The 14,884-nt window shown below is 39.3% G+C and overlaps 1 protein-coding gene across 3 annotated transcripts in view; it reads right to left on the bottom strand.

The window, feature by feature from the left end:
• SV2C (synaptic vesicle glycoprotein 2C) overlaps positions 1–13,690 on the bottom strand; it is a 118,692-nt gene extending 105,002 nt beyond the window's left edge. The window contains exons 1-2 of one of the 3 annotated variants that reach the window (XM_075741186.1): positions 13,315–13,687; positions 9,320–9,419 (exon numbers count right to left, since the gene is read on the bottom strand). The gene's annotated coding sequence lies outside the window, so the exon portion shown is untranslated. Of the gene's footprint in view, positions 1–9,319; positions 9,420–13,314 lie in introns of all 3 variants that reach the window. The other 2 variants (XM_075741185.1, XM_075741184.1) reach the window with 2 other exon arrangements.
• Between the last annotated feature and the right edge of the window lie 1,194 nt (positions 13,691–14,884).

Genomic DNA, 14,884 nt, shown 5'->3' with positions numbered 1-14,884 from the left:
GTATGCCCAAAACTATGAAGCCTGTTGTGACCAAAATTAAGATCTGGAAGAGCAGTGGTAACAACCAGAGAAGGACACACATTGGAAAATGTGGCAATATTTTTCATTAAAAATCACTGATCATAGCTGTTATCAGAATGACTAGTAGAAAACTCACTTTTGGCATGTGTAGCAAGTTTAGTCTACAAACAGACGTTGGCTTAGTTATACTTCCTGGCAAAATGTGGAGAACACACACTGCAATTCAGCTGCTGAACTACCAGTTTTAGTATTAAGCTTCTGTTACCTGTCTGTGATCTCGTTTTCCTGTTCTGCTACATGAAGCGGCAACATACTCTTCAAGTCTGAAGAGGCTGTTTGCAAGGAACATTAAGGATGAACGTTTGGGACTGGATTAGAATGAATTAAAATGCTCACACTGAAGCCAGTGGGATTTGGAATGAACATGTACTACCTTTTATGGAGTGCTTATCTTCAGCAGTTTACTAGGACTACATACTAAAAACACATAAGAAACTGCCCAAAATTCTGCACAACTTTTAACATTGACTGGGATTACGAATTTATAGGAACACATTATTTTTTACATCATGAGTGAATATGCAAGGAAAAAAACATCATTGAAAGAAACACTTGAAAGGACAGAAGGCTGAAAGAACAGGATCTTTGCAACACTGCTGTGCTTGGGCGCCATGGATTTGATTTCCTGTGCTGCCACTTAAATAGCATATTAGAAATATTATCAAAGCAGGATCTATTCTATCATACATAAATATGGGACTAGGAGCAATTAGACTTTTTCTGGAGGGGGTGGTGTCAAAAATCTAAGTTGTTTGGGTCTTAGATTTGGAGCACACTGAGAAAAACTGTTACCCTCACAGTTCTGAAGGGAGGACAACATATTACCGCTGCTGGTTGCTGAGACTGAATGTATGAATTCCTCTCGTCTCTTAATTCACCTTAAAAGGGTTTTCATTAAAAGAAATTGGAGTGAAAACATGGGGGGAAAGTCAAAATTATTCTTTACAGATTGAAAAATGAGTAATAGTTGCTTAATAATGAAAAAAATCCCTGCTTCTTATTGTATGTCTTCCTGCTAAAAGAAGTACTCGTTTATTATAGCAATGATGTGGACTGTAGCATGAAGGAACTACATAGTCATATTAATGGTTTTCTTCTAACCCCCATGGTTCAATATAATTTGATAATTCAAACAATTAAAAGAGAGACTACACTGGACCCTTATTTATTTTTTCATGTTACCTCCATGTTTTAAAAGATGGAATATTGGTGATATTTAGAGCACTTAATGTGACAGTCAGGAAAGTAAAGTTAAACACGTTAAGAATACGTGTTACAAAGTAGAAAGGAGCTAGTAATTTCCTGAAGTCTAACCTCAGACTGGCTCAATCCCTAAAACCCATACATTCCCCAAGAGTTACTTAAGTTTTTCACCAACTTAGTTTTATCTTTGCTAGACTTATAGGAACAATGTTCTTGCTCTCTGATGCTGCAAAGATCAATAAGGTACCATCCTGACCTGGCTGTGTTCTGAAGTAATTGCCCTTGAATTTCTGTGTTCAACCTGATTAATCATTATCCCTATTTTGCACTCTGGCTCTTCACTGATATTGCCCTTGAACAACACCAATCATAGCTCTTCAGCAGATACAAAAGCCCGCATAGTGGTACCATGTTCACATGTGCTTTTTGTATAGCTAAAGATATTGCTACCATTAGTGAATCAGGGAAGCAATACCACATCAATAATGTCCCCTGAATGCTACAGATAAGGTGTACCATACCCTTATCGGCACCTCAATTACACACACTCACAGAGATGCTGAAGGACTACTATTCACACTTGACAGGCTCCTCCAGTGGATTCTCATTTACCCTCACGCTTGGGCAGCAAACTACTTAGGTGTTCCACATCACTAATGGGCATTTATAAGCATTTCTATTTTTTTCTCTTCAGGCTTGACCTATTATTATCACTTTTATGGTTCAAAAGAAACATTAAGGCTCCCCTTACCCACCCACAAGGAGGGCTCTGGATGACTCATATCAGATAATATTTTTGGTTCAAGGACAGAAAATGATCTGTATGCCACCAGTGCCAGCTGAGTAATGAAGGAAATTGGTGTTATGCTCCAAGCAGGTCTCTTGCCTGCTCTGTGGCTGGGGGAGTCTGAAGAGAGTATAAGAAACAATTCATGTGTGTGTAGAGGCATAGGTCTAAAGTAGGCAAAATAAACAAAAAATCAAGCAGCCAAGCTCTAAAAGTAATTTTATTTCTCTAGGGAAAAAAAAAGAAAAAAAAAAAAAGAGAGAGAGAAAAAAAATCAGATGTCATAAATGTTTAAATGTAATAAGCAAAGCAATTTTAGGAAAGAAATTCTTGCTTCATGAGCCAATTAGTTCTCGATTATAGCTTACAATTAGCTTTTTAAAAGCATCACGTTGTGTTGGCCTCAGGATATACATCATATTGATTAAGTGCTTAGTTCCTTGAATGTATGTGTATCCGCTTTCATTGAATATAGTTTTGCAGATTGTATAGCTGATGCAATGTTCAGTGCTTGCACCTCTAAAGCAAGGGACATTCCCATTAAGGAAAGGCACTTACATTTTAACACAAAATTTCACAGGAATTTGGCATGTGCTCTTCCTCTCTTGACCGAGGCCTCCACAGCTTTCAGTGATACAGTTCACACACACAGTATATAACCCTTGCATTCTACGCTCTTATAGCAGTGTTAAACCAGCAGGTAACAGGTTTTCTCAATTGTATTTTTAACACTTACTTGGATCTTTTAATAAATGTGTACATGTTTACAGAGCCCTTATGAAGTACAGCAACAGTTCCCTTTATATCAACACTATTCCAGTTTGCCATACTTTTTCTCAGAAAGTTTTATTGAATTAAAATAGCTTCCTAATTAATAACATACATTACTAGAATATTAAAGACCAAAGGCATCACAGAATTATTACTTCCACTGTTTTAGAATGTCAAATAACACTGTTTTAGAATGTCAAATAAAATTTAATTTAATATTTTAACTAAATAATTTAAAGACAACTGCTCACATAGAGTTAGGCCAAATAAAATATACTTCTACTCACAGAAATTATTTTTCCCGGTCACAAGAGTAGAGGAAGGCAGCATTTTGGAACCTGTAGCTCACTCCTGTTCCTAGATACTGAGGTACAGACATACATAACGGCTTCCATTTATTTAATGTATAAGAGGTACAATATAAAACAATTTTCCCAACTAGGTAAAAGTACATTTTTACCCAATAACCAGAAATAAATTGAGCCCCAAAGCACATTAAATATTTAATAGAGAATCGCCAACATTTGACTGAAAAATTTTTAATTGGTAATTCAGTTCCATTCCCAGCCTGTCTCCTGGCAGGGACTTACACTGTCAACATTTATTTGCCACAGGATTCCCACTTTATTAGCCAAGTGGTCTTATTTGCAAGAACTTATGCCCTTGAATAAAATAATTAATATAAACAATCCTATTGCAATAAATCAGATATTTTATATATTTATATAAATATACATATATAAAAATATTTGTAAGAACAAAAATATATTCCTCAATCCTCCTCTGGGATAGAAGCTAAGTGCACAAACTATAAGAAAACACTTCTGTAAATCACCCAGCCTCAGAATAAGCCAAGGGGTGGAGTGCGGCGACGGGGGCATGGGAACACGGGACGGAAGACACATGGACAACATGCAACACACAACACAACAACAACAACCTCAAGATGTTTTTTCAGAATGACATTTCTGTATTTTGAATTCTCGCAATCTGCTTCTGTACAGTATTGGTCATAGAGCTAGTAAAAGTGAATATTGGTGAATATGAAATAGTGCATCTGACTGCATCGTTCTTAAGATAAAATGTATGAGAAAATCTCAGGTAAAATATGCCAAAGCTCTTGTGCCCCTACAAGTCAGGAAAAAGTCAGCAGCCCAGCATGCGAAAGCCCTTACGCTTTCCAAGAAAAGGAAAGAATTAACTACACCTGTCAGATGTGAACTTGGATACTACAGGTAAACTTTCTATCTCATGAGCAAGCACTAGTGCAACGCAGCTTAGACTGGTAAAAAAAGCCCTACAAGTATCCATGTTTTCCAATCCCGTGTGAGGAGATTTATTCAACATATTTTATTATTTCAGCCTTAGAGTAACTGTATTTAACTCTAAGGTGCAGTAACTACTCAAATCCTCTGTATGTACTCCAAAGTACAGTTCCCTAGGAAGAGAAATGCGTCTGGAATGTCACATTACGGCCAGATATGAGCTGACACTATGAGATACTGCATCTTCATAAATAAATAGAGAATGAAATTATTCAACAGTTCTACAATTTTGGCCTTTAACAATAGAACAAATAACCTCATTTATCAGCTAAACCAATTTTTTCATCAAGGTAAGTATCTTGATTTTGCCTCTTAGTCTGTTCCAGTACAGGAATTTCTAGCCAAATAAGAGATTTTACAGAATACAATTTAACAGGATGGAGTATTTTGCTGTTAGTAATCAAATTCCCTCTCAGATCATAAATTCTTCAGTCCTGGGTGTACATCTTCTGAATTTGTAAGAAATTGTAAAAAGAGGCCCTGATCTTGACCAGATGCTATTCTGATGTGAGTGGAAGAGCTCACAGGAGAGGGAGACTGAATTCCATGGTTTATTAAGTTTCAGTAGTACATAGTCTTTATACCAGTAGTCCCTCATATCAGTAGAATTATAGAATAATAAAGGTGTGAAGGGACTTCTGGAGTCTTCTACTCCAGCCTCCTGCTAAAAGCCAGGCTAGTTTCAAAATTAGGTCAGGTTGCCCAGGGCCATGTCCAGGCAAGTTTTGAGCATCTCCGAGGACAGAGATGCCACAGTGTTTCTGTGCACCTACTCTAGTACTTCATCACCCACACAGTGAAGAATTTCTTCCTTCTATCTTGTTCAAATTTCCATTCCCTGCTCTGACTCCATCTTATTTCTAATCACTCACTAGATGATAGAAGACAGTAATTAGATTCCCTCATCTTCCTTTGGCCTTCTCTTCCCAGCTGAGCAAACCCACAGCCCCTCCTTACGCATCATGTGCCCCAACCACCTGCTAGACTGTTAGTCTGTCAGTGTCTTTCTTCACCAGGTAGAGGCTGTAGTTGTTCTATTCTGAAAGACTGTACATGGACCAAGCATTAGAGAAACCTAGAACATTTAGAAAACAATTTCTTCCTATCCCTACCAGAGTAACAGACATCCCTTAAAACACCAAGTTGGAGGTTATGCACATTTCAGGTCATACCCTTGAGTCACTCATATTTCAGCAAATATTCACAAAAAAATGACTCTTCAGTGATTTCTACAAGCAACATTTACTTTAAAGAGCGGTCACATCACCAACAGATTGGAACAAGTTGGTCTGCAATAGTTTCCCAAATACTGGAAAATAGATTTTCTTCCTTTGGGCTATGAAGCAGGGAGTCACCATACTAATTTGTTACTGTAATACAGAAATTAGCAAGAAATTTCTCCAGTGAAAATTTGTTCTTCTCAGAGAAGAACCATTTAGAGATTATGTTATAACGAAAAGCTTTATTCTGAATTTAACAGTCAAATTATGCAACTGATAGGAGCAACACTTCATAAATTCTCATGAGGTTCAATGAGACCATGATGATAAATGAAACTAAAGGGATGCCATCAACTAGAACAACACTCTGTTTTAAAAAGTATTTGGAAGTGATTGCAAATATACCACTGGTTTTCCTACCAGTTTTTTTGGTATTACTACCACAATATATATAGCTTTGGCTTTCCATGCTCTCCTCTCTCCTGTTTTTACTTCAGAACCATGTGAGTGCACAATTCTTTTAAGTTACAAGATATGTAGGGGAAATCTGTAAGAGCAGCTATATATGAAATCGTGTGCAATGCATAAAACATATGGGAAAAGGCTTTTAATTCTTTTAAAAGTAAATTTTCCTTTGCCCATTTCAACTTTAGTCCTTTCAAGTGTAATAAACAACTACAAAAGGATTAAAAGGTACATACAGAAAATACAGTTTTTTCTCATCAAAGCTGAAGGTATGCCTTTACAGTCTTTATAAGGTTGTGCAAGGCAGGTATACACCCACAAAGACAATGTGTGATTTTTTAATTTATGGTACTGACAAACACATCCATCTGAATTTCTCCATGATAATTAACATGACAGTATCTGCCAAGGCTAACCATGTGTGTTCTATTTAAACACAAGATTTAGGTATCTCTGGATATGTGGAAACTTACAAGGATACATATTTTCTGGTCAAATGCTTATTTATTTATCAACGTAGTTAAGACTGTATAAAATCAAAGAGTAAATATTTACCAGAGAAAACAGATCAATGCTTTATATAGCCTTTTTTCCTCTAACAAAATCCCTAGAGTGACAGATTCTGAGCCGAATTCCCATTGAATGCAATTCCATTCATCTCATTTGAATTACAGTGGGGTGTGCTGGGACCTGAACTAGTCAATATGTCTGTATGTAGATCTGTAATAATCTGCAGTGTCACTCCTCTCACAATTGAGGTGAAGCTACCTGTAGAGTACATCTTTGTTAACTGACACTTGAGCCCCCACATAATACTTGATAGCTCAGTGGGATACTTCATGCTGTTTATAGGCAGTCATGTCTCAAAATATTTTTCATGGATTACCACACTTGAAAAATCATGCACAGTAACATCTAAGAGAAAATGGCAAATGTTTTCTACAAGAAAATCAGGGCATCTGTAGCAATGCCAGTATTATGGCAAAGGGACCACTTTTTAACTTAGGCTGTTATACACCACAGTGTACCCTGTGGTAAAGAAGGATAACCACATCCTGGAACGCATTAACAAGAGTTTTACCTGCAGTAATTATTCCCCTCTGCTTGTGAAGCTACGTCTAGGTTAGTATGTCAAATTTTGTCCCCCTTTACCAACACCTAGTTATAAGGAAGAAACTTCATTTTGAGGCTGGTGGAGCATGGTAATGGTTGCACAGAGAACCTTTGGGGTTCCCATCCCTGGAGATATTCAGATTTTGACTGAGCAAGGTCCTGAGCAACCTGATCTGACTAAAAAAAGTTGGCCCTGCTTTTAGAAATGGACTGGATGCAATGACTTCAAGGAGTCCCTTCAAATGTACATTATTCCACTATTCTTTTGCATTGCAGCAGTATTGCGCAGAAAGCTTCTTGCAAGTTTTAAACTAGTTAGCTTTGAATGGAAGGCAATCTATCTGCATCATGGCCCACACTGTAGGATAACCTCAACCATGTCTGCGGTTCATTCAGAGCATCACACTGGTGTTTATACTGCAACAGAAACTAGCTATTTTAAATGTCTTCATTACGTCTACAGTGTACTGCAGCTAGTGATGAGATGGCATACTGAGGGAAACACAGACTCCATCTGCATAGCAGAGACTCCCACAAGCCTTAATACTCCTTTTTTTCCCTTTTTTTTTTTTGTTTTTTTCTGAACAAATCACCCTTACAAGATTTCCAGGCACAGTAATGAGTTTGTTAGTTACATGTCTTTCATCATTAAGTGCATTTTTCTCTGATACTCTCCCTATCGCCATAACTTCATTTGTTTAATAGAGCTGAGAGGAAATAACAGTTGAGTTATTTGAAAATACGTTGCTGCTTGCATGCTGAAAAAGAATGTTAAAAGGATAAGTGAATCCAGTGTCAGTGGCAGTCTGTGCACCAGCTACACATGAAAAGAGGCAGTGAGTCCTGCTCACAAGAGATGTCTAGACACCAAGACGATGACTGTTCAAAAAGCAAAAGCCACCGTCAACTGCACAGCTACATGACAATATAAAAAGTAGGAGTCAGTAACAGGTGAAATGTTAACATTTGGTATCTTCACCTACTGCATTTAGAATTACCTTCTTTCAGCTTGTTAATTAAAATCAGCTCAAATGCAGGTCAGTAAACCTGAGGAGGACTTTGCTCTGTAAAATTGAGAATCTGCATTTTCTAGACTCATAGGAGACCATGGTAACACTTGATCTTATCTTTCCCTTCAGGATAGGCCTCGTATGACTTATGAAGAAGCACTCCAATTATTCACAGATCCATAAATCCCCTCAAAAAGCACTAACAAGCCATCACTATAGGATCTTCCATAGTCTGTACCAAACGATTTACTTTGTTGCCTTGGGAGTTAAAAAGGAAAATGCCAAATTATATCTGTTGCTTTCATATTTGTGTGCTGCACAAGTGCGCAGCAGAGAGCTTTCAACATGATCAGGAAATGGAAAAATACACTGTTGATCTTATCTTTGTTGTTTGGTGCTTGGATATATTTTGTGAAGTTCATTCCTTTTTAATGAAAATAAATATGTATTTTTGTCCCATTTTTATAGACAGCAAGGATGTGAGATATGCCTTTAGCTGTCCAAGAGGCAGGATTTCAAGAATCCACACAGATAAAAAAGACACAACAAAAAGCTACATGCTAGAGAGCAGTGGCTTCCAGCTGGAAGTGCAGCGCCAAGGAATCACTCATTTCTCAGCCTTAGGAGCAGTTCAGAGGACCACTTCATTTGTAAGGCTGTGGCAATGGCTGGGATTCCCAGACAAAAGCAAAACCTGCCATGGTCAGGGTGGGGGGATGGAGGGGGAAAAGGGTGGAATCTGGTTTACAAAACCGGTTTCTTGGGATTAGCAGTGTTACTCGTACAGAAAGGGAAGTTTATCCTCCAGCTCTACAGAGACCCTATGAGATGCTGTGAGCAAAGTCACCTCTCAGTTCCATGGTTACCTGTATTTCTAAATAATTAGTTTGCATGATGCATTTCATGAAGCTTTTCCCTATACATAAACTCATACGATCAGTAAAGGAGGAAAAAATCCTGCAGGGCACTTTAATGCTGCTACGAACTGTATTCATTGTAATGCAGATTTTCAGTCAAAAATCTAGATGTCCTTGTGAGACACTGACTACCATCCTAAAACAAAACATGTAACTAGACCCACACAGCCATGACCACAAAAATAACTTGCTGAGAAGGAGAGAGCCAGCTACAGGGATGCTGCTTTATCTTAAAAAAAAAAAAAAATCTTGCTGCTGGCAAGAAAACATGAAGCTGCAGCAACACCGTATTTTTCGTGTGTCTTAGATCAATATAAAGCTATATGCCTTGTGTGCTGAAACAGCTACATTACATGGTAGGTGTCATTCATATTTTCAGTATGGTGCATTTTTAATTGAATTAGAAATATTTGGATGGAATGCCCACCTAATCATGAAAGTCTCCAACGTTTTGTTGATGCATGGCAAGTCTCTACTGTCAGCAGCCGTTCAGCAGAAATGCAGACAAATTCAGTCTTAAATTCAGTCTTAAAAATGAATTCAGAATTCAGTCTTAAAAATGAAAGGACATTATGATATCTTAATCACATTAAACTGTACTACACTATATTATACCTTAAGCAATTTTGTTGTTGTGTCTGCAACATTTAAACTTCTACTAGCCGCTCTGAGTGGGAAAGTGACAGAGAGTTCGAACCATAGATAAGGAAAGGACGTGCTTGGTATTGCTTTACCCACTCTGTTTTTTCAATAAGAGAACAACAGCTTCAATAATAATCACACTAAAGAAATTTGCATTTGATTATTTTTTAATGCACATGTATTTATCTCTCACTGACATAAAAACAATAATTTCAAACCAAACCTGACTAACATATCACAGACATGCAATACATATATTTACAGGATAATAGGTACTCTGCAGATTTAGAATATCTCTAGAAGAAACAAATAGCAATACACAAAATCAAAGATAAATTAAAAGCCTGTGAGGCTATCGACCAGTGTTTTATGGAAAAAAAAAGTGTCCACTGTGTTTTGTAACATAGTTACTAGAGAATATATCACATTTATTTTAAAACTGAAACAGTTTACTAATTTAAAAGAAAAATTTAACTACCCTTTGCTTCCCTGTGTCAATACTTTGAGCACACTTTCAATTAATTTTTCCATTTTATTTCTTACAAACACTTAAAAGAAGACAAACGCTAAATCCTGACTTCTGAATCATTTTAGAAAGGACTCCATTCTGTTTTAATAGGAAAACATTATGCACTACATAATATGAAGGCAGTGGCAGCAGCTGTGGGTTCTCTATCACAGGTTTGCAAACACATTTAATCTAATTGATGAGCTTTTGTTTAAACAAGCATTGATATGCACCCTGTGATGCATATGGGTTGCAAAGATTCACAGCAACATACAGCTCAAGTGATCTGCCTGTGACACTGAAGCAACTTTTATATGATTGAGAATGTGAAATATTGCCATTAATACTATTTTCATGTGAAAACTCCTAGATAATTATGTAGCTGGATTCATCCTGGTTCCCACTGCAATCTATGATACAATTCACACTGATTTTAATGGGACAATCAGGACGACTGTACATAAACGTATGTCTGTACTTGGGAACACATCATTTAAAAAATTGATTTTAAATCTGCTGTTCCTGCAGGCAACAAGCTTATACACTCAGACACATATATACTTGATTATAGATTTCACATTATCACCTGAGGTAACACCATATTTTGCAAACATAACTGAATACTTCATGTGATTTTCCTTTGTTGCAAACATCTTCCTTGCATGTTGCTCAGAACTGAGAAAAATCCAAACACCTTTGCTTTACTAATATTAAAAAAGAATTAGATTTTACAAATATATAATCAGAAAACGCTTGGTTTGATCTCATTTGGCCAAATGCAAATCTATTTTTCCAGAATGGAATGTGATTTTATATCAAGTTGCCATTAGAGAAAGTCTATGTCTAGTCTGTACAACTGATATTCGGGGTTATCTTTATTGAATAAGCAGTAGGAATACAGCTTCAGAAATACAGATATTAAATGATTGTTTCTTCTTTTTCTTCAATTATCATTTGAAGATGTTTGGAGGCTCAATGTGTGTCAATTTTAATTGGAAGACTAGCTGTTTGTCAATATATGCAAAGCTTTATACCAAATTTAAATAAAAGTCCACTTGGAACTTACTGTGACTATATTTCAGCGAATTCTGCATTTCTTTGGAATACAGAAAAGCAATGCTTCTTCTCACATTATGGAAACAGACCAAAAAAACCCCCCAAACATAAAACAAAATAAGCACCAAACCAGTAAGATTTAATGCATGTTATCATTCAGTAAAATTGCAGAAAACGGCTAGGTGAGAGGGAAAGAATGGGGTCTCCAGTTTACCAGGGTGTCTTGTTCTCTGTGAAAATGCTGAATAAATGCTTAATTACAGGGAAAACTATCAATATTGCACAAAACAGTGCAATCATAGTTTTCATTCCCACAGGGTCCTCAATCCGTGAAAAGAAGATCCATTGCAAAACTTCAATAATTCAGGAGGGCATATGGCATAGTTAAAACAGGGCTCTTTCCCATAAAGAGCTCAGATAAAAACAACTTCTGTTAGAAGTATACCATTTACAATTATTGTAATTTGAGAACTTTATTTGGTTTGGGTGTTGTTTTTATTCCCTAAAATCCTTTGTGGTAAATTGTAAATTCATCAGGAAGATCCTTCCAAAATCTCCATACAGCTCTACTTCCAGTTTTATCTGCAATTCCCTCACAAAGCAGTAATTTTTAGCATAGTTTGTGCCACCTCTACAGATGAATTCAGCATCTCCCTCTCTCTCCTAAGGCAGAAGTTGCTGTGAGCTCCCTGCACTGCAGTGCAATGCAGCCCAAGTACCAGCAGTACCAATTGTGTTTGTCTGAGTAGGTTTCCCTTGTGTTGTACTAACCTCTGCAATCCACCCCCCTCCCTCCATCAGAGATACACTCATCAGCATCCTAACCCTTTACGGGAAGGAAAGCAGGATACTATCAATCACAGAGGAGCCTCCAGATGATCTCAGCATCTTTCGATGAGATGATCTCCCTCCTCCCCACCTATCTTTATATGCTTCTTCCTCACGTCTTCCTGCTCTGCTCAGCCCCCTCTTTCTGCACAGATGTGCCGTGGTCGCCCCAGCCAGCATGACTCAGCTCCCACCCTCGCCCCCCACTCGCACTGTGCCCACAGTGCTTTGCAGGTTGAGGCTCCCAAGACTCATCAGTGACCTCCATGCTCAATTACCCTGTGTCACCCAGCCCTCTGGGGCATCCTGGCTCCACTCAGGACTGCCAGACTAACTCCTCTGCCTCTTTGCATCCCCCAGGCTCTTCTGTCCTGCAATCCTCTTTAAATTAGATGGGGATTGCCTCAAAAAAACTCACCATCCCAAGACTCTTCCTGAACCCAGGACTTGGACTATAATTTTCCCCATTGTGACTTCTCCATGCTCCCCTCCTCATATACTGCCGGAGGCATCTCAGGATCTAAATCCCCAAAGCACCAGGAAAGCAGTAACAGCTGTTTCAGGGAAGCCCTTTCCTGAAGCTGTAAGGAAGGGAGTCCCCAAAGCCCCTTATGGGTCATGAATGCTAAACTATTCTCCCAACATAGTCGATGTGAGTTACAATCCTCGCAGGCAACCTACAGTGAGAAAAGCAACATAGTTCTCAAAACCACTTAAAATGTTTAATTTTCTTTCTTTTTTTTTTTTTCTTTTCTGTTGCAGGGTCTGAAACCCTGCCTATTCCCTTCTAAACACATCTTAGAAAGTGTCGGTTCCCTAAGGAGCTGGGATCTCGATGCTGTTCCTGCATCTTTGATTTTCCTCGCCATCCTTACCGCTAGGACATCTTGTTTTCTTCAAACATCTGGAATCTGCGAACCTCAACACCTCTGGGTTTTGCTCCCCTAGCGTGCAAAAAGTTCTGCCAGCCTTAATATGCCAGTCAGCTTCAAAAGCAGAGATTAGACTCTCACACAGCCTCGGATCTGTGCAACCTGCTCTCTGTGCGGAGAAGAGCGAAGGGAGCTCTGGATAGAGCTGGAGTGAGCAGCAGCCGAGCAAAGACTGCTCCCGCTCGCCGCCGAAATGCAAGGAATCCCCGCGCTCCCTGTAACGCTCGACCTGCCGCGAAGAGAGCTCTCCCCCCCTACCCGGCAAGCAAACCCCCTGTAAGTCCCGTGGAAAAGTTGAAGTCCTCCGCCGCCGCAAGCATGCAAAAAAAAAAAAAAAAAAAAAAAAAAAAAAAAAAAAAAAAAAAGAAAAGAAAAAAAAGAAAAAGAAAAAGAAAAAAAAGGGAAAAGTTGCCCGGGAGCAGCAGCGGCCGCCTGACTGCCCGGAGCATCACTTACCTGCGGGGCAGGCGGCGGAGAGCAGCGGCGCGGCCGGTGTGCGGGGCGTTCCCGGTTCCCTCCGCTCCCGCTGCCGCCTGCCTCCTGCTCACGGCGTGAGGCTGCGGGAGGGAGCGAGGAGCCTCCCGGAGGAGCCGCCAAGCGTGACAGACCAGAAGAGGGGCGGACCGAAGTGGCTGTGTGGGCTTCGCGTTGCGGTGAAGCCTCTGCTGCAGTGCCGGGGAGAGAGAGGGGGAGCGGGCGAGGCGCGGAGGCACGGCGCGGGCGGCGGCCGCCACCGCCAGTAATTGAAGGCGTGGGAGTGCGCGGAGGGCGATCCCCGCCGCAGGCAGCGGCCGGAGCCGGCGAGGGGGAGGCACAGGACCGCCCCCGCCGCGGGCAAGGCTGAGAAGCCTCTGAAGAAAAAAAAAAAAAAAGAAAAGAAAAGAAAAAAATTCCCATTTTTTTCCCCGGTAGTAGGGAAAAATTAAAATCGTGACACCCACTCACGCACTGTATTTCAGAAAACAGCGTTTTATGAGAGGCAGCGACAGGGGAGAGTGTATGAAATGACTTGTTTCAGAACAGGTTGCAACAGGCCCTGTGACCAGCCAAGGATCACTGCATCCTTCCTCCTTAATATCCTCCTGCAGCGCGGGCCGTGAGTGCTTCGCAACAGCAGTGCAAAGCTGCCTGCACTCCACATGTAAAAACTGCAGCTGAAGACCAGGGTGAGAATAAGTGAAGTTGGTGTAGAAGTCCCATAAGCGTCATTCACTTTCATGAGTGGAAAAATTCCTGACTAGGAGAAGAGTGAAGCATTAGAAATTAGAATGGATTGCTTTGAATGATGGTGGAATCCCCATCATGCATGGCTTCTAAGAAAACATCAGAAAAATGTATGGTTTTGTCTTCAGACAAGTGGATAAACTAGATTATTGTGTGAAGTCTTTTTTTTTTTTTTTTTTTTCCACTCAGGTTCAAGAACAGTAGGTAAGAAGGTAGTTATTATGTTTATTACCATTATCACCGATATTTTTAATGCAGTGGCATCAAGGACTGAAAGTGATATCATAACTTCATTGCAATAGGTGTTAATAGCCACTGTAGAACAAAGAACATGAAGAGAGTTCCTCCTTTATGATTATATACATTTACATGCAACTGCACTGGCAAAATGTGTAATGTGACAAACACAATGGTTTGGCCAAAGTGAAGACATGAAAGTGAACAGGTAGGAATCCAAATAAAAACTACTTTTAAAAATCAGCAAATATTCCATCAGTTTTGTTAACAAACATGGCACTTTGGTTCACCTCTCCAAAATATGTTAAACCATGAATTAAACCTGTAGTATGAAGGTAGAGTAATGAGTGGATACCACCACCTTGTACTCTGCATAGACCTAGTGTGTGGCTTCCAGAGATGTAATTTCTGATAGCTTATCTGCCTTTGGGTCTTCCTGTCAATATTTGTGAACTTACATGCATGTTGTCCTGTGCTCTGAAATGCTTTTCTTTCCCTCTGTTGTTGTCTGAAATACTCAAACAGCAAAGGAAACTGGCTTATTGATTGGCTACCCAGGGGAAAC

This window comes from Balearica regulorum, chromosome Z (assembly GCF_011004875.1).
Source record: "Balearica regulorum gibbericeps isolate bBalReg1 chromosome Z, bBalReg1.pri, whole genome shotgun sequence".
Classification (NCBI taxonomy): domain Eukaryota; kingdom Metazoa; phylum Chordata; class Aves; order Gruiformes; family Gruidae; genus Balearica; species Balearica regulorum.
This window is presented reverse-complemented; position numbering and strand designations above follow the sequence as displayed.